This window comes from Oryx dammah, unplaced genomic scaffold (assembly GCF_014754425.2).
Source record: "Oryx dammah isolate SB20612 unplaced genomic scaffold, SCBI_Odam_1.1 HiC_scaffold_23, whole genome shotgun sequence".
In the NCBI taxonomy this organism is placed as follows: Eukaryota; Metazoa; Chordata; class Mammalia; order Artiodactyla; family Bovidae; genus Oryx; species Oryx dammah.
The window spans coordinates 26111117-26132727 of record NW_024070207.1 but is presented as its reverse complement, the minus strand read 5'-3'; the positions used below and the strand labels follow the sequence as shown (position 1 = coordinate 26132727).

The window sequence follows — 21611 nt, the reverse complement described above, 5'->3', positions numbered from 1 at the left end:
TCCTCTTCACTTTCTGCCATAATGATGGTGTCATCTGCATATCTGAGGTGATTGATATTTCTCTCGGCAATCTTGATTCCAGCTTGTGCTTCTTCCAGCCCAGCGTTTCTCATGATGTACTCTGCATAGACGTTAAATAAGCAGGGTGACAATATACAGCCTTGACCTACTCCTTTTCCTATTTGGAACCAGTCTGTTGTTCCATGTCCAGTTCTAACTGTTGCTTCCTGACCTGCATATAGGTTTCTCAAGAGGCAGGTCAGGTGGTCTGATATTCCCATCTCTTGAAGAATTTTCCACAGTTTGTTGTGAAGAATTTTCCACAGCATAGATAGGAATAATAGGGGCTTCCCTGGTGGTCAAATGATTGAGTCTGCCTTGTAATGCAGGGGATACCGGTTCAATCCCTGATCCGAGGAGATCCCACATGCCACAGGGCAATGGGGCTGAGCCCATGCTCTAGAGTCCACAAACTGCAACTGCTGAGCTCATGTGTGGCAAGAACTGGTCAGGCACCCTGGAGCCTGTGCTCCACAGCAAGAGAGACCACTGCAGTGAGAAGCCCATGCACTGCAACTGGAGAGGATTCGCACACCGTAACAAAGACCCAGCACAGCCAAAAAATAATAAGAATATATGAATATGCTTCTTAAAAGATAAGAATAATAAAATTCCAGCAGAAATCAATAAAATAGAAAATGGAAAGACAGTAGAGAGAAATTAATGAAAACAGAAGTTTGTTCTTTGAGACCAAGAGTTGATACACCTTTAGCTAGATAGACAACGAAGACAAAAAGACCTAAATTCCTAAAATCAAGAAGGAAGAAGCAGACATCACAACTGACTCTACAGCAATAAACAGTTTATAAGATGGACATTCCTGGTGGTACAGTGGATAGCAGTCTGCCTGCCAATGCAGGGGACACAGGTTCTATCCCTGGTCTAGGAAGATTCCACATGCCGCAGAACATCTGGGCCTCTGCACCACAACTATTGAGTTCACATGCTGTAACTGCTGAAGCCCGTGCCCCTCAATGAAGAGTAGCCTCCTACTCACCACCATTAAAGAAAGCTCATGCACAGCAACAAAGACCCAGTGCAACCAAAAATAGATAAATAAGTAAATAAAATTTTTTAAGTTTATAAGAGAATATTATTTAACTACTTTATACTGGCAAATTAGATACCTTAGACGAAATGGACAGATTCCTGGAACGACATAATTTACCAAAACTGACTCAAGAAAAAATAGAAAATCTGAAAGAATGTAATAAGTAAAGGAATTAAATTTGTAATTTAAATTCTTTCCACATGAAAAACCCAAGAACCAGATGAGTCCATTAGTGAATTCTATCAAACATTTAAAGGATAAATAATAACCATATTCTAGAAAGTATAAAAGGAAAGAACACTTTCCAACTCCTTCTACAAGCCCAATATTAAGTCACACTAAAGCCAAACAAAGATAGCATAAGAAAAGAAAACTGTACATCAATATCCCTCATGAATAGAGACGAAAATGCCTTTGAAAATTAAACCAAATTTCCTGGTGGCTCAGGGTAAAGAATCCACCTGCGATATGGGAGACCCGGGTTTGATCCCTGGGTTGGGAAGATTCCCCTGGAGGAGGGCACACCAACCCACTCCAGTTTTCTTGCCTGGAGAATTCCATGGGCAGAGGAGCCTGGCAGGCTACAGTACATGGGGTCACAAAGAGTTGGACATGACTGAGCAACTAAGCACAGCAATATATCAGGAGTATTTTACATCATGACTAAATGAGATTCTGTTCCCAGGAATGTCCAGTTGGTTTAACATTCAAATATCTTAAGGGGTGGGCTTCCCAGGTGGTGCAGTAGTAAAGAATCCTCCTGCCAATGCAGGAAGATGCAGAAGACCTGAGTTCAATCCCTAGGTTGGGAAGATTCCCTGGAGAAGGGCATGGTAACCCACTCCAGTATTCTTGCCTGGAGAATCCCATGGACAGAGGAGCCTGGCAGGGTGCAGTCCAGGGGGTCACAAAGAGTTGGACATGAATGAGCGACTAATACTTTCACTTAAGAAAGCTGTGCATATTTGATATTTTTACATATTTGTGAGACACAATCAATAACACGGAAGAATGGAAATGTATATCATATATAGAGAAGAGTGAGCAGGGTAATTTAAATAGGGTACATGATATATATGTGTGTGTGTGCTTAGTCGCTCAGTCATGTCCGACTCTTTGCAGGAGGGACATGAAATTTCTATTGTTTTTTCCAAGAGCCCAACATTGTGCATTTTGAGTAGTGAAATGTGTGCCTTGGTTACTATTAACAGTGTTGATAATGAGTACTGAGCTCTTGGCAAAGCCTTATATTGTGACCTTGGAAGGAAAGTTATGACCAACCTACACAGCATATTAAAAAGCAGGAACATTACTTTGTCAACAAAGGTCCATCTAGTCAAAGCTGTGGTTTTTCCAGTAGTCATGTATGGATGTGAGAGTTGGACTATAAAGAAGGCTGAGCACTGAAGAATTGATGCTTTTGAACTGTGGTGTTAGAGAAGATTCTTGAGAGTCCCTTGGACTGCAAGGAGATCCAACCAGTCTATCCTAAAGGAGATCAGTCCTGAGTGTTCATTGGAAAGACTGATGCTGAAGCTGAAACTCCAATACTTTGGCCACCTGATGAGAAAAGCTGATTCATTTGAAAAGACCCTGATGCTGGGAAGATTGAAGGCAGGAGGAGAAGGGGACAACAGAGGATGAGATGGTTAGATGGCATCACAGACTCAGTCGACATGAGTTTGAATAAACTCCAGGAATTGGTGATGGACAGGGAGGCCTGGTGTGCTGCAGTCCTGCTGCTGCTGCTGCTGCTAAGTCACTTCAGTCGTGTCCGACTCTGTGTGACCCCACAGACCGCAGCCCACCAGGCTCCCCCATCCCCAGGATTCTCCAGGCAAGAACAAATGGAGTGGATTGCCATTTCCTTCTCCAGTGCATGAAAGTGAAAAGTGAAAGTGAAGTCGCTCAGTCATGTCCGACTCTTTGCGACCCCATAGACGGCAGCCTACAAGGCTCCTCCATCCATGGGATTTCCAGGCAAGAGTACTGGAGTGGGTTGCCATTGCCTTCTCCATGGGGTCACAAAGAGTCAGACACGACTGAGCAACTGGACTGAATTGAACTGAATATATAGAGAAACATGCGATTTTATATTTGGGGTATCTGTGAGGCAAGATTTTCCAGAGTTCTTTAACCTGACAGAGATGATCTTTAGACAATGCCCACCAGTTTATAATAAATTTAAAGATGAAACTATTTCCTAGCCAGGGCATCCAGTGCTAAAATGGCTGCCTGAAGTTTGGCCAAGTGTGTGGTTTGGGGAGTCCTGTCCTTTTTTAGGGCCATCCTGGTTAAGGGATAGAAAACAGCAACATTCCATTGAGCTCCATCTTGTAGGATGGTTAGCAAGGCTATTTTCATAATCTATTGTTGCTTATACAGTTAATCCCAAGGGGTTTCCCAGGTAGCCAAGGGCCTGGGGGAGGGGTGACTTCCTCTAGCACCCTGGAATCTGGCAAGGGACTAAGCACAGAGGAAGCCATCCCCTCCTGCAAGTAGAACATGTCACAGGGCCCAGGTGTGGTGGTGTCTTGATTAAAAAGGCCCCCATAGTTGTGCTGAGTTGGTGGGGTGCTGTTTCCATACTGAGTATGGAGGGTCACAGGTTCAAGATCTGTGAGAACCTGTTTTTAGAAAATGCCAGTAGGTAGCTAGGCACTTTTTTTCAGGGGCAGTACTCTTGCCTGGAAAATCCCATGGGCGGAGGAGCCTGGTAGGCTGCAGTCCATGGGGTCGCTAAGAGTTGGACAGAACTGAGCGACTTCACTTTCACTTTTCACTTTCATGCATTGGAGAAGGAAATGGCAACCCACTCCAGTGTTCTTGTCTGGAAAATCCCAGGGACGGGGGAGCCTGGTGGGCTGCTGTCTATGGGGTCGCACAGAGTCAGACACGACTGAAGTGACTTAGCAGCAGCAGCCAGGCACATTTGTTCAGGGGCAGTATATTGCAGTAGAGGGCTTCCCAGGTGGCACTAGTGGTAATGCTTGCCAGTGTAGGAGACATGAGATGTGAGTCCAGTCCCTGGGTTGGGAAGATCCCCTGGAGGTGGGCATGGCAACCCACTCCAGTATTCTTGCCTGGAGAATCCCGCGGCCAGAAGAGCCTGGCAATCTACCATCCATAGGGTTGGAAAGAGTCGGACACAATTGAAAAAATTTCACATGCATATATTGCACCAGAAACCCTTGGGCCACCTATGACCATCAAAAATGGTACAGACAGGACTTCCTTGGTGGTCCAGTGGTTAAGACTCTGCACTTCCACTGCAGGGGGGCTTGGGTTCCATCCGTGGTAAGGGAACTAAGACATCATATCCCCTCAAAAAACAAGTTGTGCAGAGATGATGGGAGGTATTAGAAGAGGTTGCCAAAGTCCCTTTAGTGAAGGCACTTTTAGGGGGGCATTAACAGGAGTACCTGTTGATTTTCATTTGGGAGTAAAATTTGTAAATGAGATATATGTTGTCATTAGAACCCAAGAAGGGCTAAATTTATATTTGGATTTGTATGTCCTTAATGAGTGTGTCTAATGAATTACTCTGGAAGGTGAAGGTGAAGGTGAATTCGCTCAGTCATGTCCAACTCTTTGCGACCCCGTGGACTGTAGCCTACCAGGCTCCTCCATCCATGGGATTCTCCAGGCAAGAATACTGGAGTGGGTTGCCATTTCCTTCTCCAGGGGGATCTTCCCGACCCAGGGATCGACCCCAGGTCTCCCACATTGCAGGCAGACGCTTTAACCTCTGAGCCACCAGGGAAGCCCAAATTACTCTGGAGGAGCATGTTATCAATGGGATGCCATACCTGTGCTCCTGGAGAAAGGTGGATGTAGTTAAGATCTTGTCTGTAAGGACTGCGTGTCATGGCAAAGCTTCTGAGGTGCCCCATGGGTAGGCTGGAGAAGATGTATAATGTCCTTTTAGGGTAAAGGCAAATGACCACTCAGAGGCTGTTGAATGGGCAGTGGACAGAAAATGGTAGCCAGAGCTAAAGCAAATATTTTTTAAAAATATTTCCCAGTTGTCAAATGAATAGAATCGGTGATTTTGATAATATTGGATAACTTGGTCCTTGGTGGAGGGGCCCACAGCATAAAGGTGGTGATAATCCACCTTGAGATACATCCCCTCTTATTTTTTTAGATTTAAGAATGGGCAAAATTGGGCTATCAAAGGGAGAAGAAATGGGGATAACCATTCCTTTATTAATTAGCTTTTCTCATTAATAACTTTAAATCATAAGTTTTAATCTTTGAGTTCCTTGTTTTAACTTATATTGAACCAAGTTATTTTATCTGGGGGTCCATGGGTCCCATTTTCTTAAGCCAAATTGTAAGTTCTCAAAGACTTAATTTAAGTTTAAATTTATTATGTTGTATCAAGCATCTATGCCCAATATAGAATATTTTAGGGCAATAGGTATGTGACTGGAAATTTAGCCAAGGCTACAATTAGAGTGAGGTATACCCATTTTTCCTTCATTTTACATTTAGTTACCTTCTTTAGATTTTTAGGGGACACAATATGTAAATTTACTGGGATCCCCAGGCACAATTGTAATTTAAGCCCCATCTGAATTAAGTTCATAAAAGTTCTTGTCAGTTGATGTATTTTAGCAAATGTTAGACTTAATTTAGAACCAAGGCTATAGAGGCACAAAAGCCAATCAGCATTGTTTCTACCATTTTGCTACATAAATTCTTTAATATATAAATTTCAAGTTTCAAATTGGATAAATTGTGGGATTTGGTTTTAATTTAGCTATATATTTTATATATCCACAATTCATATATTGTATATTGATATTAAAATATTATGTTTACCTAATCTAATTACCTTCTATTTTCTCCTCCTGTGTCTAGCTAGGGATTTGTTTCAAAATCAATAAGTAATCTAGGACTAACATTATGCTTGTTAGAACTGGCATTTGCTCAGTACATAAGGTTCAAAGTTCCCCTTTATTTTCCCTCAGGATTGTAGCCACCTAAAGCAGCAGTCTTTTATCTTTATCTTTTTTCTCTCTTCTGTTTTAGGCTTGTCACCACCCAACCAAAGCTACAGTCTAGTTTTTGCTTTCAACTGAGAAGAGAGAAAGAAGGGAGAAAAAGGGGACCCCTTGTATTTAAGCAACCACTCCCTGGGACCACCCCTATCCCCACTGGACTTTTTTTTTTTTTTTTAGAATGGTCTGTAGAATTTATAGGCAGCTAAACTTCTCCCCTTCTTTGTTCTCTTCTGGACATTTACCTGTTAAGCTCTTGGTGATCCCCAGTAGCCTCTGCTGTGAGTAGTGGCCTCTCTTTCTAGGGTACCCCACCTCAAAGGGGTGACATCTAGGACAGCAATGGTGACCTCGGCTTTATCTTTTCAGTGTTTTGTTTTGTGGTGGTTTTGTTTTAAAGAGGAGATTCAGCATATCCATAAGCAGCCCAAGCACATGGACCTGGACATTTACCATCTCCTCCTCACGTGTTTTATAGGGAGTGGAATTAAAGTGCCCCTTTTCCTTCATATCCCCTTTTTTAAATCAAACATTGAGCCACTGGTCTCCGAGGATGGATTTCTTACATCCCTCTTAGTTGAAGAACAAATATGACAGCAGCAGAGCAAACAATAACAAAAGGATTTGCCTTTGAAATGAACTTTAAGGTTTGGGGCTTCCCAGGTATGCTAGTAGTAAAGAACCTGCCAGCCAATGCAGGAGATGTAAGAGACGCGGGTTCAATCCCTGGGTTGGGAAGATCCTCTAGAGGAGGGCATGGCAACCAACTGCAGTACTCTTACCTGGAGAATCACCATGGACAGAGGAGATTGGTGGGCTAGGGTCCCTAGGGTTGCAAAGAGTCGAACACAACTGAAGTGACTACACACATATACCATGGTTTGCTGTGAAAAGGAACCCTGAGCTGTACTGCCAGTACATCTGTAAAGTGTACCAGGGACCAACGCCTAGTGTCTACTCACTTATTGGGAGGGAAGACTTCAGCCCACTGCTGACTTCAGCCCTGTTGGGCCAATGGATCAGAGTGACACCCAACCACCCAACATGGTCTCATCAGAGGAAGCCTTTCTTCACTCCTTTGGGCAGGGAGCTGGATCTTCTAAATTAGCCAGTGATCCTAATCACCCCCAATGTCACTGCCCAGGACTTAGGTATGTCAAACCAGGGAAACCAGGCTTGACTCAGTGGACCCAGCTGTCCAAGGTGAGATGACAAATATGGAATTTTGGCAACAACCAGTGGAAACTTCAGCACCTGAAACTAAGTGAGGAGTACCGTAGAGGCCTTTGAGGTCCTCTTAGATTTAGTTGGTGGGTCATGGCAGCATACAGCCCATACGGCATGAAGCAGTGGCAGCCAGAGTGCCAGTGTGCCAACAGTCAGCCATGCCTTCCCAGGCAGTACTCAGTGTGTGTATGCTCAGCCGTGTCTGACTCTTTGTGACCCCATGGATGGTAGCCTGCCAGGCTCCTCTGTCCATGGGGTTCTCCAGTCAAGAATACCAGAGTGAGTTGCCATTCCCTTCGCCAGGGGATCTTCCCGACCCAGGGATCAAACCCTTGTCTCTTGCATCTCCTGCACTGCAGGCAGATTCTTTACCACTAGCGCCATCTGGGAAGTACTCTTTGTTTGGTAAATCCACTTAGTAAACCAAGAGCAGTCTAGAGGCAATCCCCCTCCAATGAACGCTGAGTCATCTTGCACACTGCACCAATGGTTCTCTGCCCAAGTCTTAATTTAAAAAGGTGACTGAGTGTTGAGGGAGGGATAGACTTCGGCCACAGCCTTTATTGGGATTTCTGAGGGAAAGGCAAGACAGGGCAGGGAAAACATTGGCTAGTTTGAATAATCTTGGTGGGTCCTAAACTATAGGGGTGATTTCTAGTTGCTTAGTATCCAGCCCTTGGATGAATAAGGCAGAGGACTATTGTTTCTTGTTTCTAGGGGAACTGTGAGTAATATCAAACTTTTCCTTCAATGGCATTGTTCTCTCCGTGCCACCATTCAGTCACCTTTATAAATGAAGACCCAAGCACAGAACAATGTGATACTGACTGGGATGGCACGTAGGAGAAAAAGAAAAGGGGAAAGAAAGAGAGAGAAGAATAAGAAGGTCAGAAGAAGCAGGAGAAGAAAAGAGAGGGAGGGAGGGAAGAAGGAAGAGGAGGGAAGGAAGGAAAAGAAAATAGAGTGTTGGCAAGGATTTAGAGAAATTAGAACCTATGTCATTGCTGGTGGGAATGTAAACTGGTGCAGCTGCTATGAAAAATGATATGGCAGTTCCTAAAAAAAATGATATGGCAGTTCCTAAAAAAAATGATATGGCAGTTCCTCAAAAAAACGTAGGTTTCCCATACAATCCAGCAATTCCACCTCTGTGTATATATCCAGAAGAATTGAAAGCAAGGACTCCAACAGATATTTGTACACCCATATTCAAGCATTATTCACAATAGCCAAAAGGTGGTGCTGTGGTCTGAATGGCTGTGTCCATCACCTCCCCCATTCATATTAATTTATTAGTAGATGAATCTTTGGGAGATGATTAGTTCATGAAGGTGGAGCCCTCATGAGTGATATCAGTGCTTTTGTAAAAGAGATCCCACAGTGATCCTTAGTTCCTTCCACCATATGAGGACCCAGAGAAAAGGTGCCAGTTATCACCAGGAAGAGGGCCTTCACCTGGACATACTAGCACCTTGATGTTGGACCTCTAGCCTCCAGAAACGTGAGAAAGAAATGTCTGTTGTTTATAAGCTACCTAGACTGTGGTATTTTGTTACAGCATCCTGAATGGACTGACAGGGGGCAAGCAAACCAAGTATACATCAACAGATGAATGGATAAATAAAACGTGCTATATACACACAATGGACTATGATTCGGTCTTATAAAGGAAGGAAATCCTGACACATGCTACAATATGAATTAATTTTGAAGATACTACGCTAAGTGAAATAGCCAGTCACAAAAGGACACATAAATTATTCCACTTATATGAGGGACCTAGAGTAATCAAAGTCCAGAGACAGAAACTATCAATAGAATAGTGGTTGTCAGGGGCTCGGGGAGGGGAACTGGGGAGTTACAGAGTTTCAGTTTGGGAAGAGGAAAAAGTTCTGGAGACAGATGGTGATGATGACTGTATGACAGTGTGAATGTACTTAATGCCAGTGAAGTATACACTCTCAGTTCAGTTCAGTCAGTCAGTCATGTCCAACTCTTTATGACCCTATGGACTGCAGCAAGCCAGGCTGCCCTGTCCTTCACCATCTCCCAGAGTTTGCTCAAACTCATGTCTACCGAGTCAGTGATGCCATCCAACCATCTCATCCTCTATCATCCCCTTCTCCACCTGCCTTCAATCTTTCCCAGCATCAGGGTTTTTCCAATGAGTCAGTTCTTCTTATCAGGTGGCCAAAGTATTGAAGTTTCAGCTTCAGCATCAGTCTTTCCAATGAATATTCAGGACTGATTTCCTTTAGGATTGACCCATTTGATCTCCTTGCAGTCCAAGGGACTCTCAAGAGTCTTCTCCAACACCACGGTTCAAAAGCATCAATTCTTCAGTGCTCAGCTTTCTTTACTCTCACATCCATACATACACTTAAAAATGGTTAAAATGGTAAATTCTATCTTATGTATAGTTTACCACAATTCTTTTAAATTATCGACAAAGAATAGGAAGTAAATTTGTCAAACTGATAAAGGAGATGAGAAAAGTCTATAGCTCACATCATAACATCATCTTAGCGTCAACAATGAAAGAGCGAATGCTCTCTAAGATTAGAAACAAGTCGAGGACGCCCACTCCTGTCACTTACATTAAATACTGTATTGGAGATTCTAAGCCAGGGTAATCAATCAAGGAAAAAGAAATAAAAAGCATTCAGATTGGAAAGGAAGAAGTAAAAGTGGCTTTTTTGGCAGATAACAATCAATATAAAAAGTTGAATGAAAGAAAAAACCTATGAGACTAATGAGTTCAGTAAGGACTGAGATAAAAACTTAAAAAAAATGAATTGCAATTCTATACACAAGCAATGAAAATGTGAAAATAAAAAAGAAAGATAATTCTATTCACAAAAGCATCAAAAAGAATAAAATATTTAGAAATAAATTTACACAAAATACTATAAAAAATATTGTTGAGAGAAGTTGAAGATCTGCATAAATTAAGAGACATTCCATGCCATGAAAGATGGCAATTCTTACCAAATTGATCTATAAATTGAAATCAATAAAATAAAATCCCTATAAAAAGTCCAGGACTTCTTTGGTGGTCCAGTGGTTAAGACTCAATGCTTCTACTGCAGGGGGCATGGCGGTGGGTTCAATCCCTGGTTGGGGAACTAAGATCCCGTATGCCACTGCTGCTGCCGCTGCTGCTGCTAAGTCACTTCAGTCGTGTCCGCTAGATGTGGCCAAAACAAAACCCCTAAAAAAGTCCACCAGGCTTTTTTACTTTTTGGAAATTAATAAGCTTACCCTGAAATGTATATGAAAATGCAAAGGATCCAGTATAGCCAAAACAATTGTGAAAAAGAGTCAATGGGAGAATTTTCATTTCCATATTTCAAAACTTACTATAAAGTCACAGTTATTGACAGTATGATAATATCATAAAGATAGAAATATAGATCAATGGAACAGAATGAAGAGTCCATAAATGAACCCTTATATAATGGTCAATATATTTCTGACCAAGGTGTCAAAGCAATTCAATGTGGCTGCTGCTGCTAAGTCACTTCAGTCGTGTCTGACTTTGTGCGACCCCACAGACGGCAGCCCACCAGGGTCCCCCGTCCCTGAGGAAATGACAGTTTTTTCAACAAATAGTGCTAGGACAATTAGAGATTCACAAGCAAGAAGATAATTTTAGGCCCTTATCTACACCATACACTTAAAAAATGAAGTCAAAATGGGTGAGCTAAAATAAAAGCTATAGTCATAAAACTTTTATTTTTTATTGAGGTATAGTTGATAAATAATATCATATGTTTCAGGTGTACAACACACTGATTTATAATTTTAAAGGTTATATTCCATTTATAGTTATGAAATATTGACTATATTCTCTATGTTGTATAATATATTCTTTTAGCTTATTTATTTTATATATGGTAGCTTCTACCTCTTATCTTGCCCCTATCTTTACCCCTATCTTGCCCCCTACTTCCTCCTCCACTGGTAACCATTAGTTTGATTTCGATATCTATGAGTCTGTTTCTTTTTTGTTATATTCACTAGTTTCTTTTATATATTTTTAGATTTCAAATATAAGTAATGTTATTGAGTATCTGTCTTTCTCTGTCTGATTTATTTCATTTAGCATAATACCTTCCAAATCCATTCATGTTGTTGCATATAGTAGAATTTCATTCTTTTTATGGCTGAGTAGTATTCCAGTGTGTGTGTGCACATGCGTGCGTGTGTGTGTGTGTGTATCACATCTTCTTTATCTATTCGTGTTTTGATGGACACTGAGGTTGCTTCCATATTTGGCAATTGTAAATAATGCTGCTGTGAATATTGGGGTTCATGTATCATTTTGAATTGGCGTTTTTGGTTTTTTCAGATATATACCCAAGAGTGGAATTGCTGGATCACATGGAAGTTCTATTTTTAGTTTTTTGAGAAATCTTCATACTGCTTTCCACAGTTGGTGCACCAATTTACATTCATACCAACAGTGTACAAGGGTTCCTTTTTCTCTACATCCTCGCCAACATTTGTTACTTGTGGTCTTTTTGATGATCACCATTCTGACAGATGTGAGGTGATATCTCTTTGTGGTTCTGATTTGCATTTCTCTGATGATTAGTGATATCCAATATTTTTTCATGTGCCTGTTGGCCATCTATATGTCTTCTTTAGGAAAATGCCTATTCAGTTCTTTTCCCTATTTTTAAATCAGGTTGTCTGGGTTTTTTCTTTTTTAAAATGTATTTAATTGGAGGCTAATTACTTTACAATATTGTATTGGTTTTGCCATACGTTGACATGAATCTGCCACGGGTGTACACATGTTCCCCATCCTGAACCCCGCTCCCATCTCCCTCCCCATCACATCCCTCAGGGTCATCCCAGTGCACCAGCCCTGAGCACCTTGTCTCATGCATCGAACCTGGACTGGCGATCTGTTTCACATATGATATTATACATGTTTCAATGATATTCTCTCAAATCATTCCACCCTCACCTCCCACAGAGTCCAAAAGTCTGTTCTATACATCTGTGTCTCTTTTGTTGTCTCACACATAGGGTCATCGTTACCATCTTTCTAAATTCCATATATATGCATTGGTATACTGTATTAGTGTTTCTCTGACTTACTTCACTCTGTATAACAGGCTCCAGTTTCATTCACCTCATTAGAACTGATTCAAATGTATTCTTTCTAATGGCTGAGTAATACTCCATTGTGTATATGTACCACAGCTTTCTTATCCATTCATCTGCTGATGGACATCTAGGTTGCTTCCATGTCCTAGCTATTGTAAACAGTGCTGCGATGAACATTGAGGTACACGTGTCTCTTTCAATTCTGCTTTCCTCGGTGTGTATCCCCAGCAGTGGGATTGCTGGGTCATATGGTAGTTCTATTTCCAGTTTTTTAAGGAATTTCCACACTGTTCTCCATAGTGGCTGTAATAGTTTGCATTCCCACCAACAGTGTAAGAGGGTTCCCTTTTCTCCACACCCTCTCCAGAATTTATTGTTTGTAGACTTTTGGATAGCAGCCATTCTGACCGGCATGAGATGGTAACTCATTGTGGTTTTGATTTGCATTTCTCTGATAATGAGTGATATTGAGCATTTTTTCATGTGTTTGTTAGCCATCTGTATGTCTTCTTTGGAGAAATATCTGTTTAGTTCTTTGGCCCATTTTTTGATTGGGTCTTTTATTTTTCTGGAATTGAGCTGCAGAAGTTGCTTGTATATTTTGAGATTAATTCTTTGTCAGTTGCTTTGTTCGCTATTATTTTCTCCCATTCTGAAGGCTGTCTTTTCACCTTGCTTATAGTTTCCTTCATTGTTGTTGTGATTTCTCCATTTTCATTTCTAATTTTGTTGGTTTGATTCTTCTCCCTTTGTTTCTTGATAAGTCTGGCTAACGGTTTGTCGATTTTATTTATCTTCTCAAAGAACCAGCTTTTGGCTTTGTTGATTTTTGCTATGGTCTCTTTTGTTTCTTTTGCATTTATTTCTGCCCTAATTTTTAAGATTTCTTTCCTTCTACTAGCCCTGGGGTTTTTCATTTCTTCCTTTTCTAGTTGCTTTAAGTGTAGAGTTAGGTTATTTAGTTGACTTTTTTCTTGTTTCTTGAGGTAAACCTGTATTGCTATGAACCTTTCCCTTAGTACTGCTTTTACAGTGTCCCACAGGTTTTGAGTTGTTTTCATTTTCATTAGTTTCTATGCATATTTTTATTTCTTTCTTGATTTCTGGGTTTTTGCTGTTGAGTTGTATGAGCTGTAAAACTATAAAACTTTTATAAATAAACATAGGAAAAATTCTTTGTGACCTTGGGATTTATTTCTTGTGGCTGTATGACTGAGGGTCATATCAATTTGACTTATTGACCAATTTAACCAAACTGATGTTTATCATTCCAACCAATACAGCAGAATACATATATATTTCAAATGCATGTTAAACACCTACCAATATATACCATATTTGGGGCCAAGCAGATTCTTTACCGACTGAGCCACAGGGATGGCCATCATTAGTCATTGCTAAGTCACTTCAGTCGTGTCCAACTCTGTGCGACCCCGTAGATGGCAGCCTACCAGGCTCCCCCGTCCCTGGGATTCCCCAGGCAAGAACACTGGAGTGGGTTGCCATTTCCTTCTTCAATGCATGAAAGTGAAGAGTGAAAGTGAAGTTGCTCAGTAGTGTCCGACTCTTCACGACCCCATGGACTGCAGCCCACCGGGCTCCTCCATCCATGGGATTTTCCAGGCAAGAGTACTGGAGTGGAGTGCCATTGTCTTCTCCAATCATTAGTCATTAGGGAAATGCAAATCAAAACTACACTGAGATACTGCTACTGCTACTTCACACTTGCCAGTACAACTATAATCAAAAAACAAACAAGAAAGTTTTGACAAGGTTGTGGGAAATCTGGAAGCCTCATACATTGTAGAATTGTGCAGTCACATTGTAAAACTGGTTGGCAGTTCATTACTGTATGACCTAGGAATCTTATTCCTAGGTATATACCCAAGAGAAGTGAAAATAGAAGTCTACACAAAAACCTGTACACAAATGTTCACCATGTATATAATGTAAAAAATAATACCATCTTGATACATCATAATAGTCAAAAGTGGAAGTAATCTAAGTATCCATCAACTTATGAATACTAGATAAGTAAAATAGCGTAGGTACATCTATACAATGGAACATTATTCTGAAAGTAAAAAGGAATGAGGTACTGAGACATGCTGTAACATGGATGAGCCCTGAAAATTATTCTAAGTGAAAGAACCCAGTCACAAAAATACCACATATTGTATGGCTCCATTCATATGAACTGTCAAATAGATAAATCTATAGAGACAAAAAATAGGTTAAATGAATGCCTACAGCTGGGAGGGTCTGGGGCAGAAGTCCAGAATGTGTGTTTTTTCCCACACCATCACGCAATTTTCCAATTTTCAGTAGATACTGACAGTAGTAGTAGTGTTAGTAGTTCAGTTGTGTCCGACTCTTTGTGACCCCGTGGACTGTAGCCCACCAGGCTCCTCTGTCCATGGGATCCTCCAGGCAAGAATACTGGAGTGGGTTGCCATTCTCTTCTCCAGAGGATCTTCCTGACCCTGCAATTGAACCTGGGTCTTCTGCGTTGCAAGCAGATTCTTTACCATTTGAGCTACAGAGAAGACCTGGATACTGACAGGGTGTCCTACAAATTTAACTCAGTTTTGACACTATCTACCTTGAGAGAGTGTCAGATCCCACAGGTTAAGGGCTCAGTCCCACAAGGCTGTTCCCATCCCACTTCAGATACCCACCACAAATCCAGATTGCTACTTGTGCTTCCAACCACTGACTGTAAGTTGAAGGTTCTCACAACCCCCTCCTCAGGTTCAATTCATTTGCTTGAGGGACTCACAGAACTAAGAAAATCAGTTTACTTACTAGATTACTGGTTTATTGTAAAAAGGATGTAACTCTGGAATGGACAGATTGGAAGAGATGCTAAGTGCCAGGTATGTGGAAAGATGCATGGAGCTTCCATGCTCTCAGACACACCCATCTCCCCACATCATCCCAGAAGTTCTCTAAAACCTGACCTTTCAGGGTTTTATGGAGACTTCATTACATAGATATAACTGATTAAATCATTGATTCTTAGTGATTGAACTCCATCTTCCAGCCCCCATCCCTTCCCCAGAGGTCAGGGAGTGGGGCTGAAAGTTCCAACTCCTTAACCATGGTTGGTTTCCTGGCAGCCAGCCCCCACCTTTAGGTTACTTAGGGGTTTTCCAAAAGTGGTGGCTCAGATGGTAAAGAATCCGCCTGCAACACAAGAGACCTGGGTTTGATTCCTGGGTCAAGACAATCACCTGGAGAAGGGAATTGCTACCCACTCCAGTATTCTTCTCTGGAGAATTCTATGGACAGAGGAGCCTGGCAGGCTACAGTCCAAGGGGTTGCAAAAGCATTGAACATGACTAAGCAACTAACACACTTCCAAAAGTCACCTCACTAACATAAACTCAGGTATGGTTGAAAGGGGCTCCTTATGAATGGCAAAAGGCATTCCTATTGCTCAGAAAATTCCAAGGAGGTTGGGAGCTTTGTGCCAGGATCCAGGGACAAAGATCAAATATATTTCCGATTATACAAGGGGATGATGGCTAAAGGGTACAAGGTCTGTTTTGGGAGGTGATGAAAATATTCTAAAATGTATTGTGATGGTGACTGCACAACTGTGTAATTATACTAAAAATCATTGAATTATACATTTAAAAAACAACAAAAAGAAATGAATTACTGATATACAGAATAATGTGAATAAATCTCCAGTGAAAGAATATAAATCCAAGAAGTTACATCCTATATAATTCTATTTATATAACATGGGGTCGCAAAGAGTCGGACACGACTGAATGACTGAACTGAACTGAACTTAACATCCTTGAAATGACAAAATTATAGCAATGGGGAGCAGACTAGTGATTGATAGGAGTTAAGGAGGACTCAGGGGTGGGAGGAAAGCCGGTATACTGTAAAAAAACAACATAACTGATACTTGTGGTGATGGAAGTTTTCAGTACCTTGACTATATCAATATCATTATCCTGGTTGTAACACTGTATTAGAGTTTTGCAAGATATAACCATTAGGGTAAACTGGGTAAAGGATACACTGAATCTTTGTATTACTTCTTGCAACTGAATGTGAATCTATCTATGGTTATCTTAAAATTCAAAGTTTAATACAAAAAATGTAAAATGGCATAAGGGATATAAAAGCACTGTCTTAGTTCATTCAGCCTGCAAAACAAAAGATCACAGACAAGGTGGCTTATTAAGAACTGAAACCTATTTCTGGCCATTCCGGAAGCTGGTAGTCCAAGATCAAGGTGCCCTCATGGTTAGGTGAGAGCCCTCTTCCTGGTTCAGGGCCAGCACCTTATCACTATGTCCTCACATTGTGGAGTAGGGCAAGGGAGCTCCCTGGGGTATCTTTTATAAGGGTACTAATCCCATTCATAATGGCTCCACCCTCATGACCTAATCACTTCCCAAAGGCCCCATCTCCAAATACCATCATATTGGGGATTAGGATTTCAACATATGAATTTGAGGGGACACAAGCATTCAGACCATAGCAAGCACTCTGTAAATTCTAAAGTTAAAAAATTATTATCATTATTATCATTATACCTCTTTTATAAGAATGAATAACATGGACTAGCATGACTTTTTTCATTCACTAATTCAAAAACACTTATTGAGCCCACTATATTCAAGGAATAGGTTAGATGCTGTAGGACACACAACATCATGAATTTATGGTAAAATCACAACTGTTGCCATGTTGCAAGTTTTGAGTGCGCCTGGGTCTTTATGAAATGTCAACCAGTTGAAATATAAACATACTTGTGTGGGGGGTGGTATATTTTTATTTTACTGATAATCACTAATAGCTCTAATCAAGACAAAGTGTTCTTGAGAGTTCTCTGGCAGTCTAGAGGTTGGAATTCGGCACTTTCACTGCTGTGGCCTGGATTCAATCTCTGGTCAAGGAACTGAGATCCTATCCTGTGAGCCGTGTGGTGCAGCCCACCACCCCCCAAAAAAGATCAAGAGTTCTTGACTTATTATCTTTCACAACTCTTCTACCTAACTACACACTTGATTTCTCCACTTAGATATCTTGCTCTCAAACCTCAAAAGTACTAAACTGAACTTTTGGTCTCACTCGCCAAATCTGTCTCTCCATCACTAGTCTTCTGCATCTTAATAATCTACTGTGCTTGTTCAATCCACTAAGGCAGGCATAATCTTCCTCTTACCTTCCCCTCCCACATGTCTCTGGTGAACCCACCAATGACTCCATCTCCACAGTTACCATGATATTCCAAGCCATTAACCTCTCTCCCTATACTACACCATAGCTTCCTGATAGGTTTCTCTGCTTCTACTGGTGCCCCACTCATCCATTCTCCACACCCCAGCTAAAGTGATGTTATCAAAATTTAAATTATGTCACTCTCCTACATAACCCCTTTATTTGTGACCCCTTTTATGTAGAGTAACATCCAAATTGTACCATAGCCTACAATACCTGGAGACCCTGCCTACCTCTCCATCTGCTGTTATATTTACCTTTTTTTTTTTTTTCACCACCATTCAGTCACACGCTGGCCTTTCAGTTGCTAGAATATATAACAAGCTCTCCCCAATCCAGAGGTGCTGGGTATACACTGTTTCCTTTGCCCAAACACTCATCCTCAGGTTCCCCCAGGGCTGGTCCCCTCTCTTCCTTTAGGTCTCAGCTGTGCCATAATTTCACATAAGCGGGAAATGGGGCAGCAATCTGGTTAGAGCTACGAAAGAAGAGTACCTAGGGGACTTGTCTCAAAGCTGCATTTGCATAGCAAACACACTGTCTTTACTTAGATTAAGTATAAATCAATAAAAAATGTCAATGTTTTCTTAAAATGCTTTTATTCATACTTTATGTAAGATTAAGAGAGCATCATCTGCCCATAAAAATATAATTTGAATTGCTTTGGGGGAATGACCAAGCAGTTCCAACTAGTTGAAGAAGTAGACAGGACTAAAGAGTTTTTTCATTTTATCTTGAAAGGGATGAGGGTCTGTTTGCATTGTTTAAGTAGGGGCATGACATGGTCCAACTTATGTGACTAGATGAGGAGAGACTAACAACTGAAAAGCCAGTAAAACATAATTGTGCTGTGCTGTGTTTAGTCACTCAGTCGTATCCAGCTCTTTGTGACCCTATGTACTGTAGCCTGCCAGGCTCCTCTGTCCATGGAGATTCTCTAGGCAAGAATACTAGAGTGGGTTGCCATGCCCTCCTCCAGGGCATCTTCCCAACCCAGGGATTGAACCCAGGTCTCTGGCACTGCAGGAGGTTTCATTACCATCTGAGCCACCAAAAAGAATAATTATTAGAGTTAATATTTATCAAGCATTTTAATGTGACAGGCACTATTCTAAGGGCTTGCCATTTATTCCAGTGCTTTATGTATATTAATTCACTTAGTCCTCACAACTATCCAATTATTAGAATTCTCACTTTAAAGATGAGGAAACAAAGGCTTAGAGAGATGACTTACTCAAGAATTACAAAACTAGCAAGCAGCAAAGATTCAAACACAGAATCTAGTTCAAAACCCATACTCTTCATCAGCATGATTTAAGCTCCCCTTTTCTACAATAGATTACAGCAATACCACAGGCTTGAAATTGCAAGGGTCTGACACAATGGCAATGTCTAGATTTCCAATGGCAGAAAGGTGGTAAGCTGCATGAGAGAGATTTAGGAGGTAGAACTGGCAATGTGAGGGAATCACTGTAAATCATCAGGGAGAGAGGAGTGTAAGGTGACTCATCTTTCTGACTTGCCTAACTGGATAGTTGATGGTGTCAGTCATAGAGATGGGAAATACAAAATTCTGATAGAAAAGAGAGAAATCACCAAATACTTCACAGTTGATGTGCCTGAGGAACAAAAATAATTGCCAGATTGCAATCTAAGGTACTAGTCTGGAGTTCAAGAAAGAGATCTGGGTTAGAAATGTAGATTTTGGGAGTCCTGATACAAGTGCTGATACAAGTCCTGATATGAAGCATCACTATGAACAAAGCTAGTGGAGGTGATGGAATTCCAGTTGAGCTATTTCAAATTCTAAAAGATGATGTTGTGAAAGTGCTATACTCAACATGCCAGCAAATCTGGAAAACTCAGCAGTGGCCACAGGACTGCCAATCCAAAAGAAAAACAATGCCAAAGAAAGTTCAAACTACTACACAACACAACTTCACTCATCTCACACACTAGCAAAGTAATGCTCAAAATTCTCCAAGCTAGGCTTCAACAATATGCAAACTGAGAACTTACAGATGTTCAAGCTGGATTTAGAAAAGGCAGAGGAATCAGAGATCAAATTGCCAACATCTGCTGGATCATAGGAAAAAGCAAAAGAATTCCAGAAAAACATCTTCTGCTTCATTGACTACACTAAAGCCTTTGTGTGGATCACAACAAACTGCGGAAAATACTTAAAGAGATGGGAATACCAGACCACCTTACCTGTCTCCTGAGATGCAGGAGATCAAGAAGCAACAGTTAGAACTGGACATGGAACAAAGGACTAGTTCCAAATTGGGAAAGGAGTACGTCAAGGCTGTATATTGTCATCTTGCTTATTTAACCTAAATGCAGAGTACATCATGCGAAATGCCAGACTGGATGAAGCACAAGCTGGAATCAAGATTGCAGGGAGAAATATCAATAATCTCATACATGTACATGATAACTACCATTATGGCAGAAAACAAAGAGGAACTAAAGAGCCTCTTGATGAAAGTGAAAGAGGAGAGTGAAATAGCCAGTTTAAAACTCAACATTCAAAAAATTAAGATCATGGCATCTGGTCCCATCACTTCATGGCAAATAGATAGGAAACAATGGAAACAGTGACAGACTTTATTTTCTTGGGCTCCAAAATCACTGCAGATGGTGACTACAGCCATAAAATTAAAAGATGCTTGCTCCTTGGAAGAAGTGAAAGTCACAGTCGTGTCCAGCTCTGCAACCCCATGGACTGTAGTCCATGGAATTCTCCAGGCCAGAATACTGGAGTAGGTACTCTTTCCCTTTTCCAGGTTCATGGAAGAAAATGCTATGACAAACCTAGACAGCATATTAAAAAGCAGAAACATTACTTTACTGACAAAGGTCTGTCTAGTCAAAGCTATTGTTTTTTCCCAGGAGTCATGTATGGATGTGAGAGTTGGACCACAAAGAAAGCTGCGTGCCAAAGAATTGATGCTTTTGAACTGTGGTGTTGGAGAAGACTCTTGAGAGTCCCTTGGACAGCAAGGAGATCAAACCAGTCAATCCTGAAGGAAATCGGTCCTGAACATTCACTGAAGCACTGATGCTGAAGCTGAAACTCCAATACTTTGACCACCTGATGTAAAGAAGGAACTCACCGGAAAACACCCTGATGCTGGGAAAGACTGAAGGCAGGAAGAGAAGGGGACAACAGAGGATGAGATGGTTGGATGGCATCACCGACCTGACGGACATGGCTTTGAGCAAGCTCTGGGAGTTGGTGATGGACAGGGAAGCCTGTCCTGCTGCAGTCCATGGGGTCACAAAGAGTCAGACATGACAGAGGGACTGAACCGATACAAGCGTTAAAGGCTTAAGAAGAGTACGTGGTATAAACAAAGAGCACTGAGTACAAAACCTAAGGAACATCATCATTTAGGGAGTTCGTACATAAAAAGTATCCAGCAGAGAAGACGTTGGTAAATGGTCATAAAGCTAAGATACCAGGAGAGTGGAGTCATGGGAGCCCAGTATGGAGTTGCAACCATGACAAAATTGTCTTTAACCCCAGAAGAAAGCAGGTTGTATAAGGCCATGGAACATGTTTGTTTTATTCTCCAGTGTATCGCCAGTGCCAAGGGGCCTGGCATACAGTAGTTACTCAAAAACATTCCCTGAATATACCTAAGAACACAAACCAACAGTATCTAATACCACAGACTTCTGGGAAGACAAACACCGAGAAGTGTCCCTTTTATCTAGTAACAAGATGATCTTGTCCAGAATAGTTTCAGCGGAATGGTGGGGTGAAAACAAAATGGGAGTGACTTCGAAAAATAAGTGTATTTTTCCGTGTATTACTTTTCTATTTTTAATTAAAGAAAAATTCTTAAAGGTTGATGGGAGAGGAGGAAGTTGCAGCCACAGACACAGCCCATTCTTGA

General features: G+C 41.2%; 1 long non-coding RNA gene across 1 annotated transcript in view; it reads right to left on the bottom strand.

The window, feature by feature from the left end:
- The window catches only part of LOC120881474, a 57880-nt gene that overhangs the window by 21298 nt on the left and 14971 nt on the right, over nucleotides 1-21611 (bottom strand). The gene's annotated exons all lie outside the window — the stretch shown is intronic.